The sequence below is a fragment of the Mobula hypostoma genome, chromosome 4 (genome assembly GCF_963921235.1).
Source record: "Mobula hypostoma chromosome 4, sMobHyp1.1, whole genome shotgun sequence".
Lineage (NCBI taxonomy): Eukaryota > Metazoa > Chordata > Chondrichthyes > Myliobatiformes > Myliobatidae > Mobula > Mobula hypostoma.
Genome location: NC_086100.1, coordinates 201,959,306 through 201,984,946, shown reverse-complemented (window position 1 = coordinate 201,984,946; position 25,641 = coordinate 201,959,306). Strand labels below are relative to the sequence as shown.

Here is a 25,641-nt window from a genome sequence, read left to right as displayed (position 1 = left end):
AGGTCAAGGATGAGCCAATGTTCCCCGACACTCCTAACCCCAATGTTCACGTCTCCTGCCACCAGCGTTCCAGTCCACGTCCCTGTCCTGATGTTCCCATTTCCTATCCAAGCATTCCTAATGCTCCCACTGCCGATGTTCCTTTCTCCCTTCCCAGCATTCCCGCCCTGAATCTCCCGCTCCAACACTTCCATCTCCAGCATTTCTGTCCCCTGCTCCGATCTCCCGTCCCATTCACCCATGTTCCAACGTTCCTGTCTCCCGCCCCAGCATTCCTGTTACCCCATCCCGATGTTCCTGTCTTCCACCCAGCATTCCTGTTACCCCATCCTGATGTTCCTGTCTCCCGCCCCAGCATTCCTGTTACCCCATCTTGATGTTCCTGTCTCCTGCCCCAGCATTCCTGTTACCCCATCCTGATGTTCCTGTCTCCCGCCCCAGCATTCCTGTTACCCCATCCCGATGTTCCTGTCTCCCGCCCCAGCATTCCTGTTACCCCATCCCGATGTTCCTGTCTCCCGCCCCAGCATTCCTGTTACCCCATCCCGATGTTCCTGTCTCCCGCCCCAGCATTCCTGTTACCCCATCCCGATGTTCCTGTCTCCCGCCCCAGCATTCCTGTTACCCCATCCCGATGTTCCTGTCTCCCGCCCCAGCATTCCTGTTACCCCACTCCGATGTTCCTGTCTCTTGCAGACAAAGTCTATTTCATGTACACTATCTTCTCCTCACCTGGATTGGTGGATGCTCGCTGAGGTCGCTCTGCCCCAATCGATCATCCACTACCCCATCCCATCCTCCACTCCAAGCCTCTCCATCCCCTCCAACCCATAAAAGCACAAGACATAGAAGCAGAATTAGACCATTCAGTCATTGAGTCGGCTCCACCATGATGTTATCCCTCTAAACCCTACTCTCCTGCCTTCTCCCCTTAACCTTTGACACCCTAACTAATCAAGATCCCAATAAACTCAGCTTTAAATATACCCAATGATTTATAGATAGATATACTCTATTGATCCCGCAGGAAATTGGGTTTCCTTACAGTCGCACCAACCAAGAATAGAGCATAAATATAGCAATACAAAAACCACAAATAATCAAACAACAAAATGCAAACTATGCCAGATGGAAATAAGTCCAGGACCAGCCTATTGGCTCAGGGTGTCTGACCCTCCACGGGAGGAGCTGCAAGTTCGATGGCCACAGGCAGGAACGACCTCCCGTGCCGCCCAGTGTTGTATCTCGGTGGAATATGGCTGAAGTCCAACAGTAAAAAGTTCAATATCCGGTCTACAAACACGTTCCTCGATCGTAATATGACCTGGATTGCACCATCTGTTGTTAACCAGAACAGTAAGTACCCAACTCCTTTATGCTTACCGCTCTCAGTGCAATTCCGGTCAGCCCGAACGGTCTGGAAGCCGTCCGTGGAAAAGTTTTGGTCGGGTATGTCCTCATGCAGCCCCGTTTCAGTAAAACACATAACATTGCACTACCGAAATGTTCTCTGACGCCTGGCTGGCGCCGTGAACTCGTCCATTTTATTACCCACTGAACTCCTCTTCTCCATAAGCCTCTGTTGTCTCGACCCGGTCCTCTTTCCTCGCCTTTGTGATCCCCCTCTGCATCCTTTGTGGTAACAGATTCACCACTCTCTGGCTAAACAAATATCTCCAGCTCTGTCCTAAATGACGATCCGTCTAATCCTTCTGTAGTCTCTTGGTCTCCCTGCTTCCTCAACACTACCTGCCCCTCTACCTATATTCATACCACCTGCAAACTTGGCCACAAAGTCATCAATTCCATCATCCAAATCATTGACATATAACATAAAAAGAATCGTTCCCAACCCAGATCCCTGTGGAATACCACTCATTCTTGGCATCCAATCAGAAAAGGCTCCCTTTATTCCCACTCATTGCTTCCTTTTCAATCAGCCACTGCTCTATCCATACTAGAATCTTTTCTGTAATACTATGAGCTCGTAAGTAGCCTCCTGTGGCAAGGGATAGTAAGGAGGCATGGGATCCAAGGGGACATCGCTTTGTGGATCCAGAACTGGCTTGCCCACAGAAGGCAAACAGTGGTTGTAGATGTGTCATATTCTGTATGGAGGTCGGTGACCAGTGGTGTGCCTCAGCGATCTGTTCTGGGACCCCTACTCTTAGTGATTTTTATAAATGACCTGGATGAGGAAGTGGAGGGATGGGTTAGTAAATTTGCTGATGGAGGGCTGTCAGAGGTTACAGCGGAACATCGATAGGATGCAAAACTGGGCTGAGAAGTGGCAGATGGAAGTCAACCCAGGTAAGGGTGAGGTGGTTCATTTTGGTAGGTCAAATATGATGGCAGAATATAGTATTAATGGTAAGACACTTGGCAGTGTGGAAGATCAGAGGGATTTTGGGGTCCGACTCCATAGGACACTCAAAGCAGCTGCGCAGGTTGACTCTGTGGTTAAGAAGGCATACAGAACATTGGCCTTCGTCAATTGTGGGATTGAGTTTAGAAGCCGAGAGGTAATGTTGCAGCTATTATAGGACCCTGGTCAGACCCCACTTGGAGTACTGTGCTCAGTTCTGGTCACCTCACTACAGGAAGGATGTGGAAACCATAGAAAGAGTGCAGAGGAGATTTACAAGTGTGGTGGCGGGGGGGGGGGTTCTCAGTGATGTTAAAGGCTAATAATAAAATGGCTTTTCTGTAGTGTTATAATGAAATAGCTTCTCTGTAATGTTAACTGATGAAGTAATGTTTCTCTGCAGCTGCGATGTTTGGGCTATAACTGCAGATAACGGGGAATAACCAATGGAAGTCACGTTATTCTATTTTGTATGCGTGGGAGCTGGAGTTACTGTGCTGGCTTTCGTCGAGGAGAAGGGAAGAGGACGGACGCGTGTGGATCGCTCTGGTAGACCACCGGGTCTGGTCCCAGCTGAGAGCCGACGGAGTTCGGAGGAGATCGGTTGGTGGAAAGGAGACCTGGTTCCGTGACCTCCAACGGATTTACTTGTGCATGGCCTGGTTAAAATCAACTAAAATGGTGCCTTTTCTTTACTATTTTGCTTTTCTACTAACCACATCACAAAATAAGAGTTATAAAGTGGAATCATTTAAATCGCATATTGTGTACTGTCTGCTGTTTTACGCTGTGGGTTTGTACCGGGGTGCATTACACAGCATCTACGCAAACGGGAGACACAGTTTGGTGGGCAGACGGCAGTTTCTCCTCGACGAACGGGAGCCGATCAAGCCAAGCGTTACAAAAGGATGTTGCCTGGATTGGGGAGCAAGCCCTATGAGAATAGGTTGAGTGAACTCAGCTTTTTCTCCTTGGAGCGATGGAGGATGAGAGGTGACCTGATAGAGGTGTACAAGATAATCAGAGGCACTGATCGTGTGGATGGTCAGAGGCTTTTTTCCAAGGCTGGAATAGCTAGCACAAGAGGGCACAGTTTTAAGGTGCTTGGAAGTAGGTACAGAGGAGATAACAGGGGTAAGTTTTTTTATGCAGAGAGTGGTGAGTGCGTGGAATGGGCTGCCGGCGACGGTGGTGGAGACTTTTTAAGAGACTCCTAGATAGGTAGTGTGGGCACATGGCCAAGTGGTTAATGCATTGGACTAGCTACCTGAAGGTCGTGAGTTCGAGCCCCAGCCGAGGGAACGTGTTGTGTCCTTGAGCAAGGCACTTAATCACACATTGCTCTGCGACAACACTGGTGCCAAGCTGTATGGGTCCTAATGCCCTTCCCTTGGACAACATTGGTGTCATGGAGAGGGGAGACTTGCAGCATGGGCAACTGCTGGTCTTCCATACAACCTTGCCCAGGCCTGCGCCCTGGAGAGTGAAGACTTCCCAGGCGCAGATCCATAGTCTCGCAAGACTAACGGATGCCTTGAGATAGGTACATGGAGCTTAGAAAAATAGAGGGCTATGGGTAACCCGAGGTAATTTCCAAAGTAAGTTCATGTTTGCAACAGCATTGAGGGCCGAAGGGCCTGTACTGTGCTGTAGGTTTTCTATGTTTCACATTGTGTGCATTACTCTATTCTGCATTCTTTTCCAGTTCTCACTTGTACCAAACTTCTCCCTTCTAATATTGAAACCACAATCACACAGCAGATCAGTAGTCTCACAACATCACAGAGACATGACCCATGTTTTAAACCATACTCGGAGAGATACTTTGTCAAGAATGGGTTAAATTAGGGTTTCCGAAGCGGAGGTCCACAGACCGCTCAGTTAATGGTAAGGCTCCATGGCATAAAAATAGGTTGGGAACCTCAAGTGTAGAGGGACATGGACGAATGTTGACCCACGGGACTGTTGTATTGTTATGCCTCCAAGCAAGAATATTAATTGTTTTTGATGTGATATGGGTTTTAGTGTTTTTAATGATTTGAAGAAATTTTTTGCAGGATTTATTCCGATAGAAATGTTCAGGTACATTGTGGTTAAGGGCGGCTGATGGTGTGTTGCGTCCCAGCTGTCTACTGCTAATGATGTGCAAGAGTGACATGAAATGGTGAGCATACTGTTGCCTGTGCAGCAGGCTACACCCACCACCATGCAGCTGATGGATCCAAAGGAACGGCAGAGGCCGATCCAGTCGGGCACCAGTGGCGTCGCAGGAGTTGCAAGTCAGTGTTGAACACAGGCCTGCCTTCAGGACTCCAGCTCCAGAGATTTCCTCAGGGATTACTCCCAGAGCCTTTCCCATGAGTGAGTACAGTCACAAGGCAACGGCGGTTTGAAGTCAGAGCTCTCCTTCTTGAGGAGCTGACAAGCCCCGTCTGCCCGAAGCGAGCAGAAGCCTGCCTTTGTAGCCGGCTACTGGGGTAGTGACAGCAGCACATTTTCCATCCTTGCTGGGATGACTGTCGAGCCTTGTACACAGCCAAAAGCTGGGGAAATGCCAAAAATGCCACGATGCGCACAGGGCTGAAAAGGAATAAGTACAACAGCCTGCCTCAGCCCCTTCTCTCAGTAGAAATGAGTCTGCCAGGCTCAGCGGCTAAGCCAGGAGTGAAGCCCAGGAGCCGGACTCGGTTGTCAGAGGCTATTCATATGACACACGTCACAGGGAGCCCTGAACAGGCAGCGGGAGCTTATCCTCACTACCAACAAGATCCATGACAACCCGAACCTAGTGCAAGTGAACTGTTCCAAAGATGTTGCTTACACAGACCGACAGAGGATGGTGGGGCGGGCAGATGGAAGTGCAAAGAATCTGGGTGGCTGTTTACGCTGACAGGGCCACGTCCTGCCGTCCGAATACTGAACAGGCCCAGTGTGAACATACAACCATTCTGCACAATCCGAAGAAGACTGAAGGACAGTCCCAGGTCCCCGTTGTGTAAAAACACCACAGCAAACACAAACCATTCAGCTTCCCATTCCCTGTGTATAAAACACAAACTGTTCAGCTTCACATTCCCTATGTATAAACACCAGCCAACACAAACCGTTCAACTTCACGTTTCCTGTGTTTAAACACCAGTCAACACAAACCGTTCAGCATCCCATTCACCGTGTATAAACACCACAGTCAACACAAACCGTTCAGCTTCACGTTTCCTGTGTATAAACACCAGTCAACACAAACCATTCAGCTTCCCGTTCCCTGTGTATAAACACCAGTCAACACAAACGTTCTGCTTCACGTTTCCTGTGTATAAACACCACAGTCAACAAAAACCGTTTAGCTTCACGTTTCCTGTGTATGAACACCAGTCAACACAAACCGATCAACTTCACGTTTCCTGTGTTTAAACACCAGTCAACACAAACCGTTCAGCTTCCCATTCCCTGTGTATAAACACCACAGTCAACACAAACCGTTCAGCTTCACGTTTCCTGTGTATAAACACCAGTCAACACAAACCATTCAGCTTCCCGTTCCCTGTGTATAAACACCAGTCAACACAAACGTTCAGCTTCACGTTTCCTGTGTATAAACACCACAGTCAACACAAACCGTTTAGCTTCACGTTTCCTGTGTATGAACACCAGTCAACACAAACTGTTCAGCTTCACGTTACCTGTGTATAAACACCAGTCAACACAAACCGTTCAGCTTCACGTTTCCTGTGTATAAACACCACAGTCAACACAAACCGTAGAGCTTCCCGTTCCCTGTGTATAAACACGAGTCAACACAAAGCGTTCAGCTTCACGTTCCCTGTGTATAAACACCAGTCAACACAAACCGTTCAGCTTCACGTTTCCTGTGTATAAACACCACAGTCAACACAAACCGTAGAGCTTCCCGTTCCCTGTGTATAAACACCAGTCAACACAAACCGTTCAGCTGCCCGTTCCCTGTGTATAAACACCACAGTCAACACAAACCGTTCAGCTTCCCGTTTCCTGTGTATAAACACCAGTCAACACAAACCGTTCAGCTTCACGTTCCCCATGTATAAACACCACAGTCAACACAAACCGTACAGCTTCCCGTTCCCTGTGTATAAACACCACAGTCAACACAAACCGTTCAACTTCACGTTTTCTGTGTTTAAACACCACAGTCAACATAAACCGTTCAGCTTCCCGTTCCCTGTATATAAACATCACAGTCAACACAAACCGTTTAGCTTCACGTTTCCTGTGTATAAACACCAGACAACACAAACCGTTCAACTTCACGTTTCCTGTGTATAAACACCAGTCAACACAAACCGTTCAGCTTCACATTCCCTGTGTATAAACACCACAGTCAACACAAACAGTTCAGCTTCCCGTTTCCTGTATATAAACACCTGTCAACACAAACCGTTCAGCTTCACATTCCCTGTGTATAAACACTACAGTCAACACAAACCGTTCAGCTTCACGTTCCCTGTGTGTAAACACCAGTCAACACAAACCATTCAGCTTCACGTTTCCTGTGTATAAACACCAGTCAACACAAACTGTTCAGCTTCCCGTTTCATGTGTATAAACACCACAGTCAACACAAACCGATCAACTTCACGTTTCCTGTGTTTAAACACCAGTCAACACAAACCGTTCTGCTTCCCATTCCCTGTGTATAAACACCACAGTCAACACAAACCGTTCAGCTTCACGTTTCCTGTGTATAAACACCAGTCAACACAAACCATTCAGCTTCCCGTTCCCTGTGTATAAACACCAGTCAACACAAACGTTCAGCTTCCTTTTCCCTGTGTATAAACACCACAGTCAACACAAACCGTTCAGCTTCCCGTTCCCTGCGTATAAACACCAGTCAACACAAACCGTTCAACTTCCCGTTCCCTGTGTATAAACACCAGTCAACACAAACCGTTCAGCTTCCCTTTCCGTGTATAAACACCACAGTCAACACAAAGCGTTCAGCTTCACGTTCCCTGTGTATAAAACACAAACCGTTCAGCTTCACATTCCCTATGTATAAACACCAGTCAACACAAACCGTTCAGCTTCCCGTTCCGTGTATAAACACCACAGTCAACACAAAGCGTTCAGCTTCACGTTCCCTATGTATAAACACCAGCCAACACAAACCGTTCAACTTCACGTTTCCTGTGTTTAAACACCAGTCAACACAAACCGTTCAGCTTCCCGTTCCCTGTATATAAACACCACAGTCAACACAAACCGTTCAGCTTCCCGTTCCCTGTGTATAAACACCAGTCAACACAAACCGTTCAGCTTCCCGTTCCCTGTGTATAAACACCAGACAACACAAACCGTTCAGCTTCCCGTTCCCTGTATATAAACACCACAGTCAACACAAACCGTTCAGCTTCACGTTCCCTGTGTATAAACACCAGTCAACACAAACTGTTCAGCTTCCCGTTCCCTGTGTATAAACACCAGTCAACACAAACTGTTCAGCTTCCCGTTCCCTGTGTATAAACACCAGTCAACACAAACGTTCAGCTTCACGTTTCCTGTGTATAAACACCACAGTCAACACAAACCGTTTAGCTTCACGTTTCCTGTGTATGAACACCAGTCAACACAAACTGTTCAGCTTCACAAACCGTTCTGCTTCACATTCCCTGTGTATAAAAACACAGTCAACACAAAGCGTTCAGCTTCACGTTCCCTGTGTATAAAACACAAACCGTTCAGCTTCACATTCCCTATGTATAAACACCAGCCAACACAAACCGTTCAGCTTCACGTTTCCTGTGTATAAACACCACAGTCAACACAAACCGGTCAGGGGGTATGGAGGGAAGGCTGGGGCGGGGTTCTGAGTTGGATGATCAGCCATGATAATAATAAATGGCGGTGCAGGCTCGAAGGGCCGAATGGCCTACTCCTGCACCTATTTTCTATGTTTCTATGTTTCTAGGTAACACAAACGGTTTAGCTTCACGTTCCCTGTGTATAAACACCACAGTCAACACAAACCGTTCAGCTTCACGTTCCCTGTGTATTAACACCACAGTCAACACAAACCATTCAGCTTCATGTTCCCTGTGTATAAACACCAGCCAACACAAACCGTTCAACTTCACATTTCCTGTGTTTAAACACCAGTCAACAAAATCTGTTAAGCTTCCCGTTTCCTGTGTATAAACACCACAGTCAACACAAACCGTTCAACTTCACGTTCCCTGTGTATAAACAACCAGTCAACACAAACCGTTCAGCTTCCCGTTCCCTGTGTATAAACACCAGTCAACACAAACTGTTCAGCTTCACGTTCCCTGTGTATAAACACCATAGACAACACAAACCATTCAGCTTCCCGTTTCCTGTGTATAAAACACAAACCGTTCAGCTTCCCGTTTCCTGTATATAAACACCACAGTCAACACAAACCGTACAGCTTCACGTTCCCTGTGTATAAAAACCAGTCAACACAAACCGTTCAGCTTCCCGTTCCCTGTGTATAAACACCAGTCAACACAAACTGTTCAGCTTCACGTTCCCTGTGTATAAACACCATAGTCAACACAAACCGTTCAGCTTCCCGTTTCCTGTATATAAACACCACAGTCAACACAAACCGTACAGCTTCACGTTTCCTGTGTATAAACACCAGTCAACACAAACCGTTCAGCTTCCTCTTCCCTGTGTATAAACACCACAGTCAACACAAACCGTTCAGCTTCCCGTTCCCTGCGTATAAACACCAGTCAACACAAACCGTTCAGCTTCCCGTTCCCTGTGTATAAACACCAGTCAACACAAACCGTTCAGCTTCCCGTTCCGTGTATAAACACCACAGTCAACACAAAGCGTTCAGCTTCACGTTCCCTGTGTATAAACACCACAGTCAACACAAACCGTTCAGCTTCACGTTCCCTGTGTATAAACACCACAGTCAACACAAACCGTTCAGCTTCACATTCCCTATGTATAAACACCAGTCAACACAAACCGTTCAGCTTCCCGTTCCCTGTGTATAAACACCACAGTCAACACAAACCGTTCAGCTTCACATTTCCTGTGTATAAACACCAGCCAACACAAACCGTTCAGCTTCACGTTTCCTGTGTTTAAACACCAGTCAACACAAACCGTTCAGCTTCCCGTTCCCTGTATATAAACACCACAGTCAACACAAACAGTTTAGCTTCACATTTCCTGTGTATAAACACCAGTCAACACAAACTGTTCAGCTTCCCGTTCCCTGTGTATAAACACCAGTCAACACAAACAGATCAGCTTCCCGTTCCCTGTGTATAAACACCACAGTCAACACAAACCGTTCAGCTTCACGTTCCCTGTGTATAAACACCAGTCAACACAAACCGTTCAGCTTCCCGTTCCCTGTGTATAAACACCAGACAACACAAACCGTTCAGCTTCCCGTTCCCTGTATATAAACACCACAGTCAACACAAATGGTTCAGCTTCACGTTCCCTGTGTATAAACACCAGTCAACACAAACCGTTCAGCTTCCCGTTCCCTGTGTATAAACACCAGTCAACACAAACTGTTCAGCTTCACGTTCCCTGTGTATAAACACCAGTCAACACAAACCGTTCAGCTTCCTGTTCCCTGTGTATAAACACCACAGTCAACACAAACCGTTCAGCTTCACGTTCCCTGTGTATAAACACCACAGTCAACACAAACCGTTCAGCTTCCCGTTCCCTGTGTATAAACACCAGACAACACAAACCGTTCAGCTTCACGTTTCCTGTGTATAAACACTAGTCAACACAAACTGTTCAGCTTCATGTTCCCTGTGTATAAACACCAGTCAACACAAACCGTTCAGCTTTCTGTTCCCTGTGTATAAACACCAGTCAACACAGACCGTTCAACTTCACGTTCCCTATGTATAAACACCAGTAAACACAAACTGTTCAGCTTCACGTTTCCTGTGTATAAACACCAGTCAACACAAACTGTTCAGCTTCCCATTTCATGTGTATAAACACCACAGTCAACACAAAGCGTTCAGCTTCCCGTTCCCTGTGTATAAACACCAGTCAACACAAACTGTTCAGCTACATGTTCCCCGTGTATAAACACCACAGTCAACACAAAGCGTTCAGCTTCCCGTTCCCTGTGTATAAACACCACAGTCAACACAAAGCATTCAGCTTCACGTTCCCTGTGTATAAAACACAAACTGTTCAGCTTCACATTCCCTAAGTATAAACAGCAGTCAACAGAAACCGTTTAGCTTCACGTTTCCTGTGTATAAACACCACAGTCAACACAAACCGTTCAGCTTCCCGTTTCCTGTGTATAAACTCCACAATCAACACAAACCGTTCAGCTTCACATTTCCCTGTGTATAAACATCACAGTCAAAACAAACCGTTCAGCTTCCCGTTTTCTGTGTATAAACACCACAGTCAACACAAACCGTACAGCTTCACCTTTCCTGTGTATAAACACCAGTCAACACAAACCGTTCAGCTTCCCGTTCCCTGTGTATAAACACCAGTCAAAACAAACCGTTCAGCTTCATGTTCCCCGTGTATAAACACCACAGTCAACAAAAAGCGTTCAGCTTCACGTTCCCTGTGTATAAAACACAAACCGGTCAGCTTCACATTCCCTATGTATAAACACCAGCCAACACAAACCGTTCAACTTCACGTTTCCTGTGTATAAACACCAGTCAACACAAACCGTTCAGCTTCACGTTCCCTGTGTATAAACACCACAGTCAACACAAATCGTTCAGCTTCACGTTCCCTGTGTATAAACACCACTCAACACAAACCGTTCAGCTTCCCGTTCCCTGTGTATAAACACCAGTCAACACAAACCGTTCAGCTTCCCGTTCCCTGTGTATAAACACCAGACAACACAAACCGTTCAGCTTCCCGTTCCCTGTGTATAAACACCAGACAACACAAACCGTTCAGCTTCACGTTTCCTGTGTATAAACACTAGTCAACACAAACTGTTCAGCTTCATGTTCCCTGTGTATAAACACCAGTCAACACAAACCGTTCAGCTTCCCGTTCCCTGTGTATAAACACCAGTCAACACAAACCGTTCAGCTTCACGTTCCCTGTGTATAAACACCACAGTCAACACAAACCGTTCAGCTTCCCGTTTCCTGTGTATAAACACCACAGTCAGCACAAACTGTTCAGCTTCACGTTTCCTGTGTATAAACACCACAGTCATAAACCGTTCAGCTTCACGTTCCCTGTGTATAAACACCACAGTCAACACAAACCGTTCAGCTTCCCGTTCCCTGTGTATAAACACCAGTCAACACAAACTGTTCAGCTTCACGTTCCCTGTGTATAAACACCAGTCAACACAAACTGTTCAGCTTCCTGTTCCCTGTGTATAAACACCACAGTCAAGACAAACCGTTCAGCTTCCTGTTCCCTGTGTATAAACACCACAGTCAACACAAACCGTTCAGCGACATGTTCCCCGTGTATATACACCACAGTCAACACAAAGCGTTCAGCTTCCCGTTCCCTGTGTATAAACACCAGTCAACACAAACCGTTCAGCTTCACGTTCCCTGTGTATAAACACCACAGTCAACACAAACCGTTCAGCTTCCCGTTCCCTGTGTATAAACACCAGCCAACACAAACCGTACAGCTTCATGTTCCCTATGTATAAACACCAGCCAACACAAACCGTTCAGCTTCACGTTTCCTGTGTATAAACACCACAGTCAACACAAACCGTTCAGCTTCACGTTCCCTGTGTATAAACACCACAGTCAACACAAACCGTTCAGCTTCACGTTCCCTGTGTATAAAAACCAGTCAACATAAACCGTTCAGCTTCCCGTTCCCTGTGTATAAACACCAGTCAACACAAACCGTTCAGCTTCCCGTTTCCTGTATATAACCACAGTCAACACAAACCGTACAGCTTCACGTTTCCTGTGTATAAACACCAGTCAACACAAACCGTTCAGCTTCCTCTTCCCTGTGTATAAACACCACAGTCAACACAAACCGTTCAGCTTCCCGTTCCCTGCGTATAAACACCAGTCAACACAAACCGTTCAGCTTCCCATTCCCTGTGTATAAACACCAGTCAACACAAACCGTTCAGCTTCCCGTTCCGTGTATAAACACCACAGTCAACACAAAGCGTTCAGCTTCACGTTCCCTGTGTATAAACACCACAGTCAACACAAAGCGTTCAGCTTCACATTCCCTGTGTATAAAACACAAACCGTTCAGCTTCACATTCCCTATGTATAAACACCAGTCAACACAAACCGTTCAGCTTCCCGTTCCCTGTGTATAAACACCACAGTCAACACAAACCGTTCAACTTCACATTCCCTATGTATAAACACCAGCCAACACAAACCGTTCAACTTCACGTTTCCTGTGTTTAAACACCAGTCAACACAAACAGTTCAGCTTCCCGTTCCCTGTATATAAACACCACAGTCAACACAAACCGTACAACTTCACGTTTCCTGTGTATAAACACCAGTCAACACAAACTTTCAGCTTCCTGTTCTCTGTGTATAAACACCAGTCAACACAAACTGTTCAGCTTCCCGTTCCCTGTGTATAAATACCACAGTCAACACAAACCGTTCAGCTTCACGTTCCCTGTGTATAAACACCACAGTCAACACAAACCGTTCAGCTGCATGTTCCCCGTGTATAAACACCACAGTCAACACAAATCGTTCAGCTTCCCGTTCCCTGTGTATAAACACCACAGTCAACACAAACCGTTCAGCTTCACGTTCCCTGTGTATAAACACCACAGTCAACACAAACCGTTCAGCTTCACGTTCCCTGTGTATAAACACCACAGTCAACACAAACCGTTCAGCTTCCCGTTCCCTGTGTATAAACACCAGTCAACACAAACCGTACAGCTTCATGTTCCCTATGTATAAACACCAGCCAACACAAACCGTTCAGCTTCACGTTTCCTGTGTATAAACACCACAGTCAACACAAACCGTTCAGCTTCACGTTCCCTGTGTATAAACACCACAGTCAACACAAACCGTTCAGCTTCACGTTCCCTGTGTATAAAAACCAGTCAACATAAACCGTTCAGCTTCCCGTTCCCTGTGTATAAACACCAGTCAACACAAACTGTTCAGCTTCACGTTCCCTGTGTATAAACACCACAGTCAACACAAACCGTTCAGCTTCCCGTTTCCTGTATATAACCACAGTCAACACAAACCGTACAGCTTCACGTTTCCTGTGTATAAACACCAGTCAACACAAACCGTTCAGCTTCCTCTTCCCTGTGTATAAACACCACAGTCAACACAAACCGTTCAGCTTCCCGTTCCCTGCGTATAAACACCAGTCAACACAAACCGTTCAGCTTCCCATTCCCTGTGTATAAACACCAGTCAACACAAACCGTTCAGCTTCCCGTTCCGTGTATAAACACCACAGTCAACACAAACCGTTCAACTTCACGTTCCCTGTGTATAAACACCACAGTCAACACAAACCGTTCAGCTTCACGTTCCCTGTGTATAAACACCAGTCAACACAAACCGTTCAGCTTCCCGTTCCCTGTGTATAAACACCAGTCAACACAAACCGTTCAGCTTCACGTTCCCTGTGTATAAACACCAGTCAACACAAACCGTTCAGCTTCCCATTCCCTGTGTATAAACACCAGTCAACACAAACCGTTCAGCTTCCCGTTCCGTGTATAAACACCACAGTCAACACAAACCGTTCAACTTCACGTTCCCTGTGTATAAACACCACAGTCAACACAAACCGTTCAGCTTCACGTTCCCTGTGTATAAAAACCAGTCAACACAAACTGTTCAGCTTCCCGTTCCCTGTGTATAAACACCAGTCAACACAAACTGTTCAGCTTCACGTTCCCTATGTATAAACACCATAGTCAACACAAACCGTTCAGCTTCCCGTTTCCTGTATATAAACACCACAGTCAACACAAACCGTACAGCTTGAAGTTTCCTGTGTATAAACACCAGTCAACACAAACCGTTCAGCTTCCTGTTCCCTGTGTATAAACACCACAGTCAAAACAAACCGTTCAGCTTCCCGTTCCCTGCGTATAAACACCAGTCAACACAAACCGTTCAGCTTCCCATTCCCTGTGTATAAACACCAGTCAAAACAAACCGTTCAGCTTCCGGTTCCCTGTGTATAAACACCACAGTCAACACAAAGCGTTCAGCTTCACGTTTCCTGTGTTTAAACACCAGTCAACACAAACCGTTCAGCTTCCCGTTCCCTGTATATAAACACCACAGTCAACACAAACAGCTTAGCTTCACGTTTCCTGTGTATAAACACCAGTCAACACAAACTGTTCAGCTTCACGTTTCCTGTGTATAAACACCACAGTCAACACAAACAGTTTAGCTTCCCGTTCCCTGTGTATAAACACCAGTCAACACAAACAGATCAGCTTCCCGTTCCCTGTGTATAAACACCACAGTCAACACAAACCGTTCAGCTTCACGTTCCCTGTGTATAAACACCACAGTCAACACAAACCGTTCAGCTTCACGTTTCCTGTGTATAAACACCAGTCAACACAAACCGTTCAGCTTCCCGTTCCCTGTGTATAAACACCAGACAACACAAACCGTTCAGCTTCCCGTTCCCTGTATATAAACACCACAGTCAACACAAATGGTTCACCTTCACGTTCCCTGTGTATAAACACCAGTCAACACAAACCGTTCAGCTTCCTGTTCCCTGTGTATAAACACCACAATCAACACAAACCGTTCAGCTTCACATTTCCCTGTGTATAAACATCACAGTCAAAACAAACCGTTCAGCTTCCCGTTTTCTGTGTATAAACACCACAGTCAACACAAACCGTACAGCTTCACCTTTCCTGTGTATAAACACCAGTCAACACAAGCAGTTCAGCTTCACGTTCCCTGTGTATAAACACCAGTCAACACAAACTGTTCAGATTCCTGTTCCCTGTGTATAACCACCAGTCAACACAAACCGTTTAGCTTCACGTTTCCTGTGTATAAACACCAGTCAACACAAACCGTTCAGCTTCACGTTCCCTGTGTATAAACACCAGTCAACACAAATCGTTTAGCTTCCCGTTCCCTGTGTATAAACACCAGTCAACACAAACCGTTCAGCTTCCCGTTCCCTGTGTATAAACACCAGTCAACACAAACCGTTCAGCTTCACGTTCCCTGTGTATAAACACCACAGTCAACACAAACGGTTCAGCTTCACGTTCCCTGTGTGTAAACACCAGTCAACGCAAACCGTTCAGCTTCCCGTTCCCTGTGTATAAACACCAGTGAACACAAACGGTGCAGCTTCACGTTCCCTGTGTTTTAACACCACAGTCAACACAAACCGTTCAGCTTCCCGTTCCCTGTGTATAAACACCAGTGAACACAAACCGTGCAGCTTCACGTTCCCTGTGTTTTAACACCACAGTCAGCACAAACCGTTCAGCTTCACGTTTCCTGTGTATAAACACCACAGTCAACACAAACTGTTCAGCTTCCCGTTCCCTGTGTATAAACACCACAGTCAACACAAACCGTTCAGCTTCACGTTCCCTGTGTATAAACACCAGTCAACACAAACCGTTCAGCTTCACGTTCCCTGTGTATAAACACCACAGTCAACACAAACCGTTCAGCTTCCCGTTCCCTGTGTATAAACACCACAGTCAACACAAACCGTTCAGCTTCACGTTCCCTGTGTATAAACACCACAGTCAAGACAAACCGTTCAGCTTCACGTTCCCTGTGTATAAACACCAGTCAACACAAACAGTTCAGCTTCCCGTTCCCTGTGTATAAACACCAGTCAACACAAACTGTTCAGCTTCACGTTCCCTGTGTATAAACACCAGTCAACACAAACCGTTCAGCTTCCTGTTCCCTGTGTATAAACACCACAGTCAACACAAACCGTTCAGCTTCCCGTTTCCTGTGTATAAACACCACAGTCAACACAAACCGTTCAGCTTCCCGTTTCCTGTGTATAAACACCACAGTCAACACAAACCGTTCAGCTTCACGTTCCCTGTGTATAAACACCAGTCAACACAAAGCGTTCAGCTTCCCGTTCCCCATGTATAAACACCAGTCAACACAAACCGTTCAGTTTCCCGTTCTCTGTGCATAAACACCAGTCAACACAAACCGTTCAGCTTCCCGTTCCCTGTGTATAAACACCAGTCAACACAAACCGTTCAGCTTCACGTTCACTGTGTATAAAACACAAACTGTTCAGCTTCACATTCCCTAAGTATAAACAGCAGTCAACAGAAACCGTTCAGCTTCCCGTTCTCTGTGTATAAACACCATAGTCAACACAAACCGTTCAGCTTCCCGTTCCCTGGGTATAAACACCACAGTCAACACAAACCGTTCAGCAACATGTTCCCCGTGTATATACACCACAGTCAACACAAACCGTTCAGCTTCCCGTTCCCTGTGTATAAACACCACAATCAACACAAACCGTTCAGCTTCACATTTCCCTGTGTATAAACACCACAGTCAACACAAACCGTTCAGCTTCCCGTTTTCTGTGTATAAACACCACAGTCAACACAAACCGTACAGCTTCACCTTTCCTGTGTATAAACACCAGTCAACACAAACCGTTCAGCTTCCCGTTCCCTGTGTATAAACACCAGTCAAAACAAACCGTTCAGCTTCATGTTCCCCGTGTATAAACACCACAGTCAACACAAAGCGTTCAGCTTCACGTTCCCTGTGTATAAAACACAAACCGGTCAGCTTCACATTCCCTATGTATAAACACCAGCCAACACAAACCGTTCAACTTCACGTTTCCTGTGTATAAACACCAGTCAACACAAACCGTTCAGCTTCACGTTCCCTGTGTATAAACACCACAGTCAACACAAATCGTTCAGCTTCACGTTCCCTGTGTATAAACACCACTCAACACAAACCGTTCAGCTTCCCGTTCCCTGTGTATAAACACCAGTCAACACAAACCGTTCAGCTTCCCGTTCCCTGTGTATAAACACCAGACAACACAAACCGTTCAGCTTCCCGTTCCCTGTGTATAAACACCAGACAACACAAACCGTTCAGCTTCACGTTTCCTGTGTATAAACACTAGTCAACACAAACTGTTCAGCTTCATGTTCCCTGTGTATAAACACCAGTCAACACAAACCGTTCAGCTTTCTGTTCCCTGTGTATAAACACCAGTCAACACAAACCGTTCAGCTTCACGTTCCCTGTGTATAAACACCACAGTCAACACAAACCGTTCAGCTTCCCGTTTCCTGTGTATAAACACCACAGTCAGCACAAACTGTTCAGCTTCACGTTTCCTGTGTATAAACACCACAGTCAACACAAACCGTTCAGCTTCACGTTCCCTGTGTATAAACACCACAGTCAACACAAACCGTTCAGCTTCCCGTTCCCTGTGTATAAACACCAGTCAACACAAACTGTTCAGCTTCACGTTCCCTGTGTATAAACACCACAGTCAACACAAACCGTTCAGCTTCACGTTTCCTGTGTATAAACACCACAGTCAACACAAACCGTTCAGCTTCCCGTTCCCTGTGTATAAACACCACAGTCAACACAAACCGTTCAGCTTCACGTTCCCTGTGTATAAACACCAGTCAACACAAACCGTTCAGCTTCCTGTTCCCTGTGTATAAACACCACAGTCAACACAAACCGTTCAGCTTCACGTTCCCTGTGTATAAACACCACAGTCAACACAAACCGTTCAGCTTCACGTTTCCTGTGTACAAACACCACAGTCAACACAAACCGTTCAGCTTCACGTTTCCTGTGTATAAACACGAGTCAACACAAACTGTTCAGCTTGATGTTCCCTGTGTATAAACACCAGTCAACACAAACCGTTCAGCTTTCTGTTCCCTGTGTACAAACACCAGTCAACACAAACCGTTCAGCTTCACGTTCCCTGTGTATAAACACCACAGTCAACACAAACCGTTCAGCTTCACGTTCCATGTGTATAAACACCAGTCAACACAAACTGTTCAGCTTCCCGTTTCCTGTGTATCAACACCACAGTCAACACAAACCGTTCAGCTTCCCGTTTCCTGTGTATAAACACCACAGCCAACACAAACCGTTCAGCTTCCCGTTTCCTGTGTATAAACACCACAGTCAACACAAACCGTTCAGCTACATGTTCCCCGTGTATATACACCACAGTCAACACAAATCGTTCAGCTTCCCGTTCCCTGTGTATAAACACCACAGTCAACACAAACAGTTCTGCTTCACATTCCCTGTGTATAAAAACCACAGTCAACACAAAGCGTTCAGCTTCACGTTCCCTGTGTATAAACACCACAGTCAACACAAACGGTTCAGCTTCACGTTCCCTGTGTGTAAACACCAGTCAACGCAAACCGTTCAGCTTCCCGTTCCCTGTGTATAAACACCAGTGAACACAAACGGTGCAGCTTCACGTTCCCTGTGTTTTAACACCACAGTCAACACAAACCGTTCAGCTTCCCGTTCCCTGTGTATAAACACCAGTGAACACAAACCGTGCAGCTTCACGTTCCCTGTGTTTTAACACCACAGTCAGCACAAACCGTTCAGCTTCACGTTTCCTGTGTACAAACACCACAGTCAACACAAACTATTCAGCTTCCCGTTCCCTGTGTATAAACACCACAGTGAACACAAACCGTTCAGCTTCACGTTTCCTGTGTATAAACACCAGTCAACACAAACCGTTCAGCTACATGTTCCCCGTGTATAAACACCACAGTCAACACAAATCGTTCAGCTTCCCGTTCCCTGTGTATAAACACCACAGTCAACACAAACAGTACAGCTTCACGTTCCCCGTGTATAAACAGCACAGTCAACACAAACCGTACAGCTTCACGTTTCCTGTGTATAAACACCAGTCAACACAAACCGTTCAGCTTCACGTTCCCTGTGTATAAACACCAGTCAACACAAACCGTTCAGCTTCACGTTCCATGTGTATAAACACCAGTCAACACAAACTGTTCAGCTTCCCGTTTCCTGTGTATCAACACCACAGTCAACACAAACCGTTCAGCTTCCCGTTTCCTGTGTATAAACACCACAGCCAACACAAACAGTTCAGCTTCCCGTTTCCTGTGTATAAACACCACAGTCAACACAAACCGTTCAGCTTCACGTTCCCTGTGTATAAACACCAGTCAACACAAAGCGTTCAGCTTCCCGTTCCCCATGTATAAACACCAGTCAACACAAACCGTTCAGCTTCCCGTTCCCTGTGCATAAACACCAGTCAACACAAACCGTTCAGCTTCCCGTTCCCTGTGTATAAACACCAGTCAACACAAACCGTTCAGCTTCACGTTCACTGTGTATAAAACACAAACCGTTCAGCTTCACATTCCTTATGAATAAACACCAACCAACACAAACCGTTCAGCTTCACGTTTCATGTGTATAAACACCATAGTCAACACAAACCGTTCAGCTTCCCGTTCCCTGGGTATAAACACCACAGTCAACACAAACCGTTCAGCAACATGTTCCCCGTGTATATACACCACAGTCAACACAAACCGTTCAGCTTCCCGTTCCCTGTGTATAAACACCACAATCAACACAAACCGTTCAGCTTCACATTTCCCTGTGTATAAACATCACAGTCAAAACAAACCGTTCAGCTTCCCGTTTTCTGTGTATAAACACCACAGTCAACACAAACCGTACAGCTTCACCTTTCCTGTGTATAAACACCAGTCAACACAAACCGTTCAGCTTCCCGTTCCCTGTGTATAAACACCAGTCAAAACAAACCGTTCAGCTTCATGTTCCCCGTGTATAAACACCACAGTCAACAAAAAGCGTTCAGCTTCACGTTCCCTGTGTATAAACACCAGTCAACACAAACTGTTCAGCTTCATGTTCCCTGTGTATAAACACCAGCCAACACAAACCGTTCAACTTCACGTTTCCTGTGTATAAACACCAGTCAACACAAACCGTTCAGCTTCACGTTCCCTGTGTATAAACACCACAGTCAACACAAACCGTTCAGCTTCACGTTCCCTGTGTATAAACACCAGTCAACACAAACCGTTCAGCTTCCCGTTCCCTGTGTATAAACACCACAGTCAACACAAACCGTTCAGCTTCCCGTTCCCTGTGTATAAACACCAGACAACACAAACCGTTCAGCTTCCCGTTCCCTGTGTATAAACACCAGACAACACAAACCGTTCAGCTTCACGTTTCCTGTGTATAAACACTAGTCAACACAAACTGTTCAGCTTCATGTTCCCTGTGTATAAACACCAGTCAACACAAACCGTTCAGCTTTCTGTTCCCTGTGTATAAACACCAGTCAACACAAACCGTTCAGCTTCACGTTCCCTGTGTATAAACACCACAGTCAACACAAACCGTTCAGCTTCCCGTTCCCTGTGTATAAACACCACAGTCAACACAAACTGTTCAGCTTCACGTTTCCTGTGTATAAACACCACAGTCAACACAAACTGTTCAGCTTCACGTTCCCTGTGTATAAACACCACAGTCAACACAAACCGTTCAGCTTCCCGTTCCCTGTGTATAAACACCAGTCAACACAAACTGTTCAGCTTCACGTTCCCTGTGTATAAACACCACAGTCAACACAAACCGTTCAGCTTCACGTTTCCTGTGTACAAACACCACAGTCAACACAAACTATTCAGCTTCCCGTTCCCTGTGTATAAACACCACAGTGAACACAAACCGTTCAGCTTCACGTTTCCTGTGTATAAACACCAGTCAACACAAACCGTTCAGCTTCACGTTCCCTGTGTATAAACACCACAGTCAACACAAACCGTTCAGCTTCACGTTCCCTGTGTATAAACACCACAGTCAACACAAACCGTTCAGCTTCACGTTTCCTGTGTACAAACACCACAGTCAACACAAACCGTTCAGCTTCACGTTTCCTGTGTATAAACACGAGTCAACACAAACTGTTCAGCTTGATGTTCCCTGTGTATAAACACCAGTCAACACAAACCGTTCAGCTTCACGTTTCCTGTGTATAAACACCAGTCAACACAAACCGTTCAGCTTCACGTTCCCTGTGTATAAACACCAGTCAACACAAACCGTTCAGCTTCACGTTCCATGTGTATAAACACCAGTCAACACAAACTGTTCAGCTTCCCGTTTCCTGTGTATCAACACCACAGTCAACACAAACCGTTCAGCTTCCCGTTTCCTGTGTATAAACACCACAGCCAACACAAACCGTTCAGCTTCCCGTTTCCTGTGTATAAACACCACAGTCATAAACCGTTCAGATTCACGTTCCCTGTGTATAAACACCACAGTCAACACAAACCGTTCAGCTTCACGTTCCCTGTGTATAAACACCAGTCAACACAAACCGTTCAGCTTCCTGTTCCCTGTGTATAAACACCACAGTCAACACAAACGTTCAGCTTCACGTTCCCTGTGTATAAACACCACAGTCAACACAAACCGTTCAGCTTCCCGTTTCCTGTGTATAAACACCACAGTCAACACAAACCGTTCAGCTACATGTTCCCCGTGTATATACACCACAGTCAACACAAACCGTTCAGCTTCCCGTTCCCTGTGTATAAACACCACAGTCAACACAAACCGTTCAGCTTCACATTCCCTGTGTATAAAAACCACAGTCAACACAAAGCGTTCAGCTTCACGTTCCCTGTGTATAAAACACAAACCGTTCAGCTTCACATTCCCTATGTATAAACACCAGCCAACACAAACCGTTCAGCTTCACGTTTCCTGTGTATAAACACCACAGTCAACACAAACCGGTCAGGGGGTATGGAGGGAAGGCTGGGGCGGGGTTCTGAGTTGGATGATCAGCCATGATCATAATAAATGGCGGTGCAGGCTCGAAGGGCCGAATGGCCTACTCCTGCACCTATTTTCTATGTTTCTATGTTTCGAGGTAACACAAACGGTTTAGCTTCACGTTCCCTGTGTATAAACACCACAGTCAACACAAACCGTTCAGCTTCACGTTCCCTGTGTATTAACACCACAGTCAACACAAACCATTCAGCTTCATGTTCCCTGTGTATAAACACCAGCCAACACAAACCGTTCAACTTCACATTTCCTGTGTATAAACACCAGTCAACAAAATCTGTTAAGCTTCCCGTTTCCTGTGTATAAACACCACAGTCAACACAAACCGTTCAACTTCACGTTCCCTGTGTATAAACACCACAGTCAACACAAACCGTTCAGCTTCACGTTCCCTGTGTATAAAAACCAGTCAACACAAACTGTTCAGCTTCCCGTTCCCTGTGTATAAACACCAGTCAACACAAACTGTTCAGCTTCACGTTCCCTGTGTATAAACACCATAGTCAACACAAACCGTTCAGCTTCCCGTTTCCTGTATATAAACACCACAGTCAACACAAACCGTACAGCTTCACGTTCCCTGTGTATAAACACCAGCCAACACAAACCGTTCAGCTTCACGTTTCCTGTGTATAAACACCACAGTCAACACAAACCGGTCAGGGGGTATGGAGGGAAGGCTGGGGCGGGGTTCTGAGTTGGATGATCAGCCATGATCATAATAAATGGCGGTGCAGGCTCGAAGGGCCGAATGGCCTAATCCTGCACCTATTTTCTATGTTTCTATGTTTCTTGGTAACACAAACGGTTCAGCTTCACGTTCCCTGTGTATAAACACCACAGTCAACACAAACCATTCAGCTTCACGCTCCCTGTGTATAAACACCACAGTCAACACAAACCATTCAGCTTCACGCTCCCTGTGTATAAACACCAGTCAAAACAAACCGTTCAGCTTCCCGTTTCCTGTGTATAAACACCACAGTCAACACAAACCGTTCAGCTTCACATTCCCTGTGTATAAACACCAGCCAACACAAACTGTTCAGCTTCACGTTCCCTGTGTATAAACACCAGTCAACACAAACCGTTCAGCTTCACGTTTCCTGTGTATAAACACCAGTCAACACAAACTGTTCAGCTTCCCGTTCCCTGTGTATAAACACCAGTCAACACAAACTGTTCAGCTTCACGTTCCCTGTGTATAAACACCAGTCAACACAAACTGTTCAGCTTCCTGTTCCCTGTGTATAAACACCACAGTCAAGACAAACCGTTCAGCTTCCTGTTCCCTGTGTATAAACACCACAGTCAAGACAAACCGTTCAGCTTCACGTTCCCTGTGTATAAACACCAGTCAACACAAACAGTGCAGCTTCCCGTTCCCTGTGTATAAACACCAGTCAACACAAACTGTTCAGCTTCACGTTCCCTGTGTATAAACACCAGTCAACACAAACCGTTCAGCTTCCTGTTCCCTGTGTATAAACACCACAGTCAAGACAAACCGTTCAGCTTCACGTTCCCTGTGTATAAACACCAGTCAACACAAACAGTTCAGCTTCCCGTTTCCTGTGTATAAACACCACAGTCAACACAAACCGTTCAGCTTCACGTTCCCTGTGTATAAACACCAGTCAACACAAAGCGTTCAGCTTCCCGTTCCCTGTGTATAAACACCAGTCAACACAAACCGTTCAGCTTCCCGTTCTCTGTGCATAAACACCAGTCAACACAAACCGTTCAGCTTCCCGTTCCCTGTGTATAAACACCAGTCAACACAAACCGTTCAGCTTCACGTTCACTGTGTATACAAACACAAACCGTTCAGCTTCACATTCCTGTGTATAAACACCACAGTCAACACAAACCGTTCAGCTTCACGTTTCATGTGTATAAACACCATAGTCAACACAAACCGTTCAGCTTCCCGTTCCCTGTGTATAAACACCACAGTCAACACAAACCGTTCAGCTTCATGTTCCCTGTGTATAAACACCACAGTCAACACAAACCGTTCAGCTTCCCGTTCCCTGTGTATAAACACCACAGTCAACACAAACCGTTCAGCTTCACATTTCCCTGTGTATAAACACCACAGTCAACACAAACCGTTCAGCTTCCCGTTTTCTGTGTATAAACACCACAGTCAACACAAACCGTACAGCTTCACCTTTCCTGTGTATAAACACCAGTCAACACAAACCGTTCAGCTTCCCGTTCCCTGTGTATAAACACCAGTCAACACAAACCGTTCAGCTACATGTTCCCCGTGTATAAACACCACAGTCAACACAAAGCGTTCAGCTTCACGTTCCCTGTGTATAAACACCACAGTCAACACAAACCGTTCAGCTTCACATTCCCTATGTATAAACACCAGCCAACACAAACCGTTCAACTTCACGTTTCCTGTGTTTAAACACCAGTCAACACAAACCGTTCAGCTTCCCGTTCCCTGTGTATAAACACCACAGTCAACACAAATCGTTCAGCTTCACGTTCCCTGTGTATAAACACCAGTCAACACAAACTGTTCAGCTTCCCGTTCCCTGTGTATAAACACCAGTCAACACAAACCGTTCAGCTTCCCGTTCCCTGTGTATAAACACCAGACAACACAAACCGTTCAGCTTCCCGTTCCCTGTGTATAAACACCAGACAACACAAACCGTTCAGCTTCACGTTTCCTGTGTATAAACACTAGTCAACACAAACTGTTCAGCTTCATGTTCCCTGTGTATAAACACCAGTCAACACAAACCGTTCAGCTTTCTGTTCCCTGTGTACAAACACCAGTCAACACAAACCGTTCAGCTTCACGTTCCCTGTGTATAAACACCACAGTCAACACAAACCGTTCAGCTTCCCGTTTCCTGTGTATAAACACCACAGTCAGCACAAACTGTTCAGCTTCACGTTTCCTGTGTATAAACACCACAGTCATAAACCGTTCAGCTTCACGTTCCCTGTGTATAAACACCACAGTCAACACAAACCGTTCAGCTTCCCGTTCCCTGTGTATAAACACCAGTCAACACAAACTGTTCAGCTTCACGTTCCCTGTGTATAAACACCAGTCAACACAAACCGTTCAGCTTCCTGTTCCCTGTGTATAAACACCACAGTCAACACAAACCGTTCAGCTTCACGTTCCCTGTGTATAAACACCACAGTCAACACAAACCGTTCAGCGACATGTTCCCCGTGTATATACACCACAGTCAACACAAAGCGTTCAGCTTCCCGTTCCCTGTGTATAAACACCAGTCAACACAAACCGTTCAGCTTCACGTTCCCTGTGTATAAACACCACAGTCAACACAAAGCGTTCAGCTTCACGTTCCCTGTGTATAAACACCACAGTCAACACAAACCGTTCAGCTTCCCGTT

General features: G+C 45.8%; 1 protein-coding gene across 1 annotated transcript in view; it reads right to left on the bottom strand.

The window, feature by feature from the left end:
• Window positions 1–25,641, bottom strand: part of LOC134345895 (dynactin subunit 1-like) — a 133,499-nt gene that overhangs the window by 59,414 nt on the left and 48,444 nt on the right. The window lies entirely within an intron of this gene.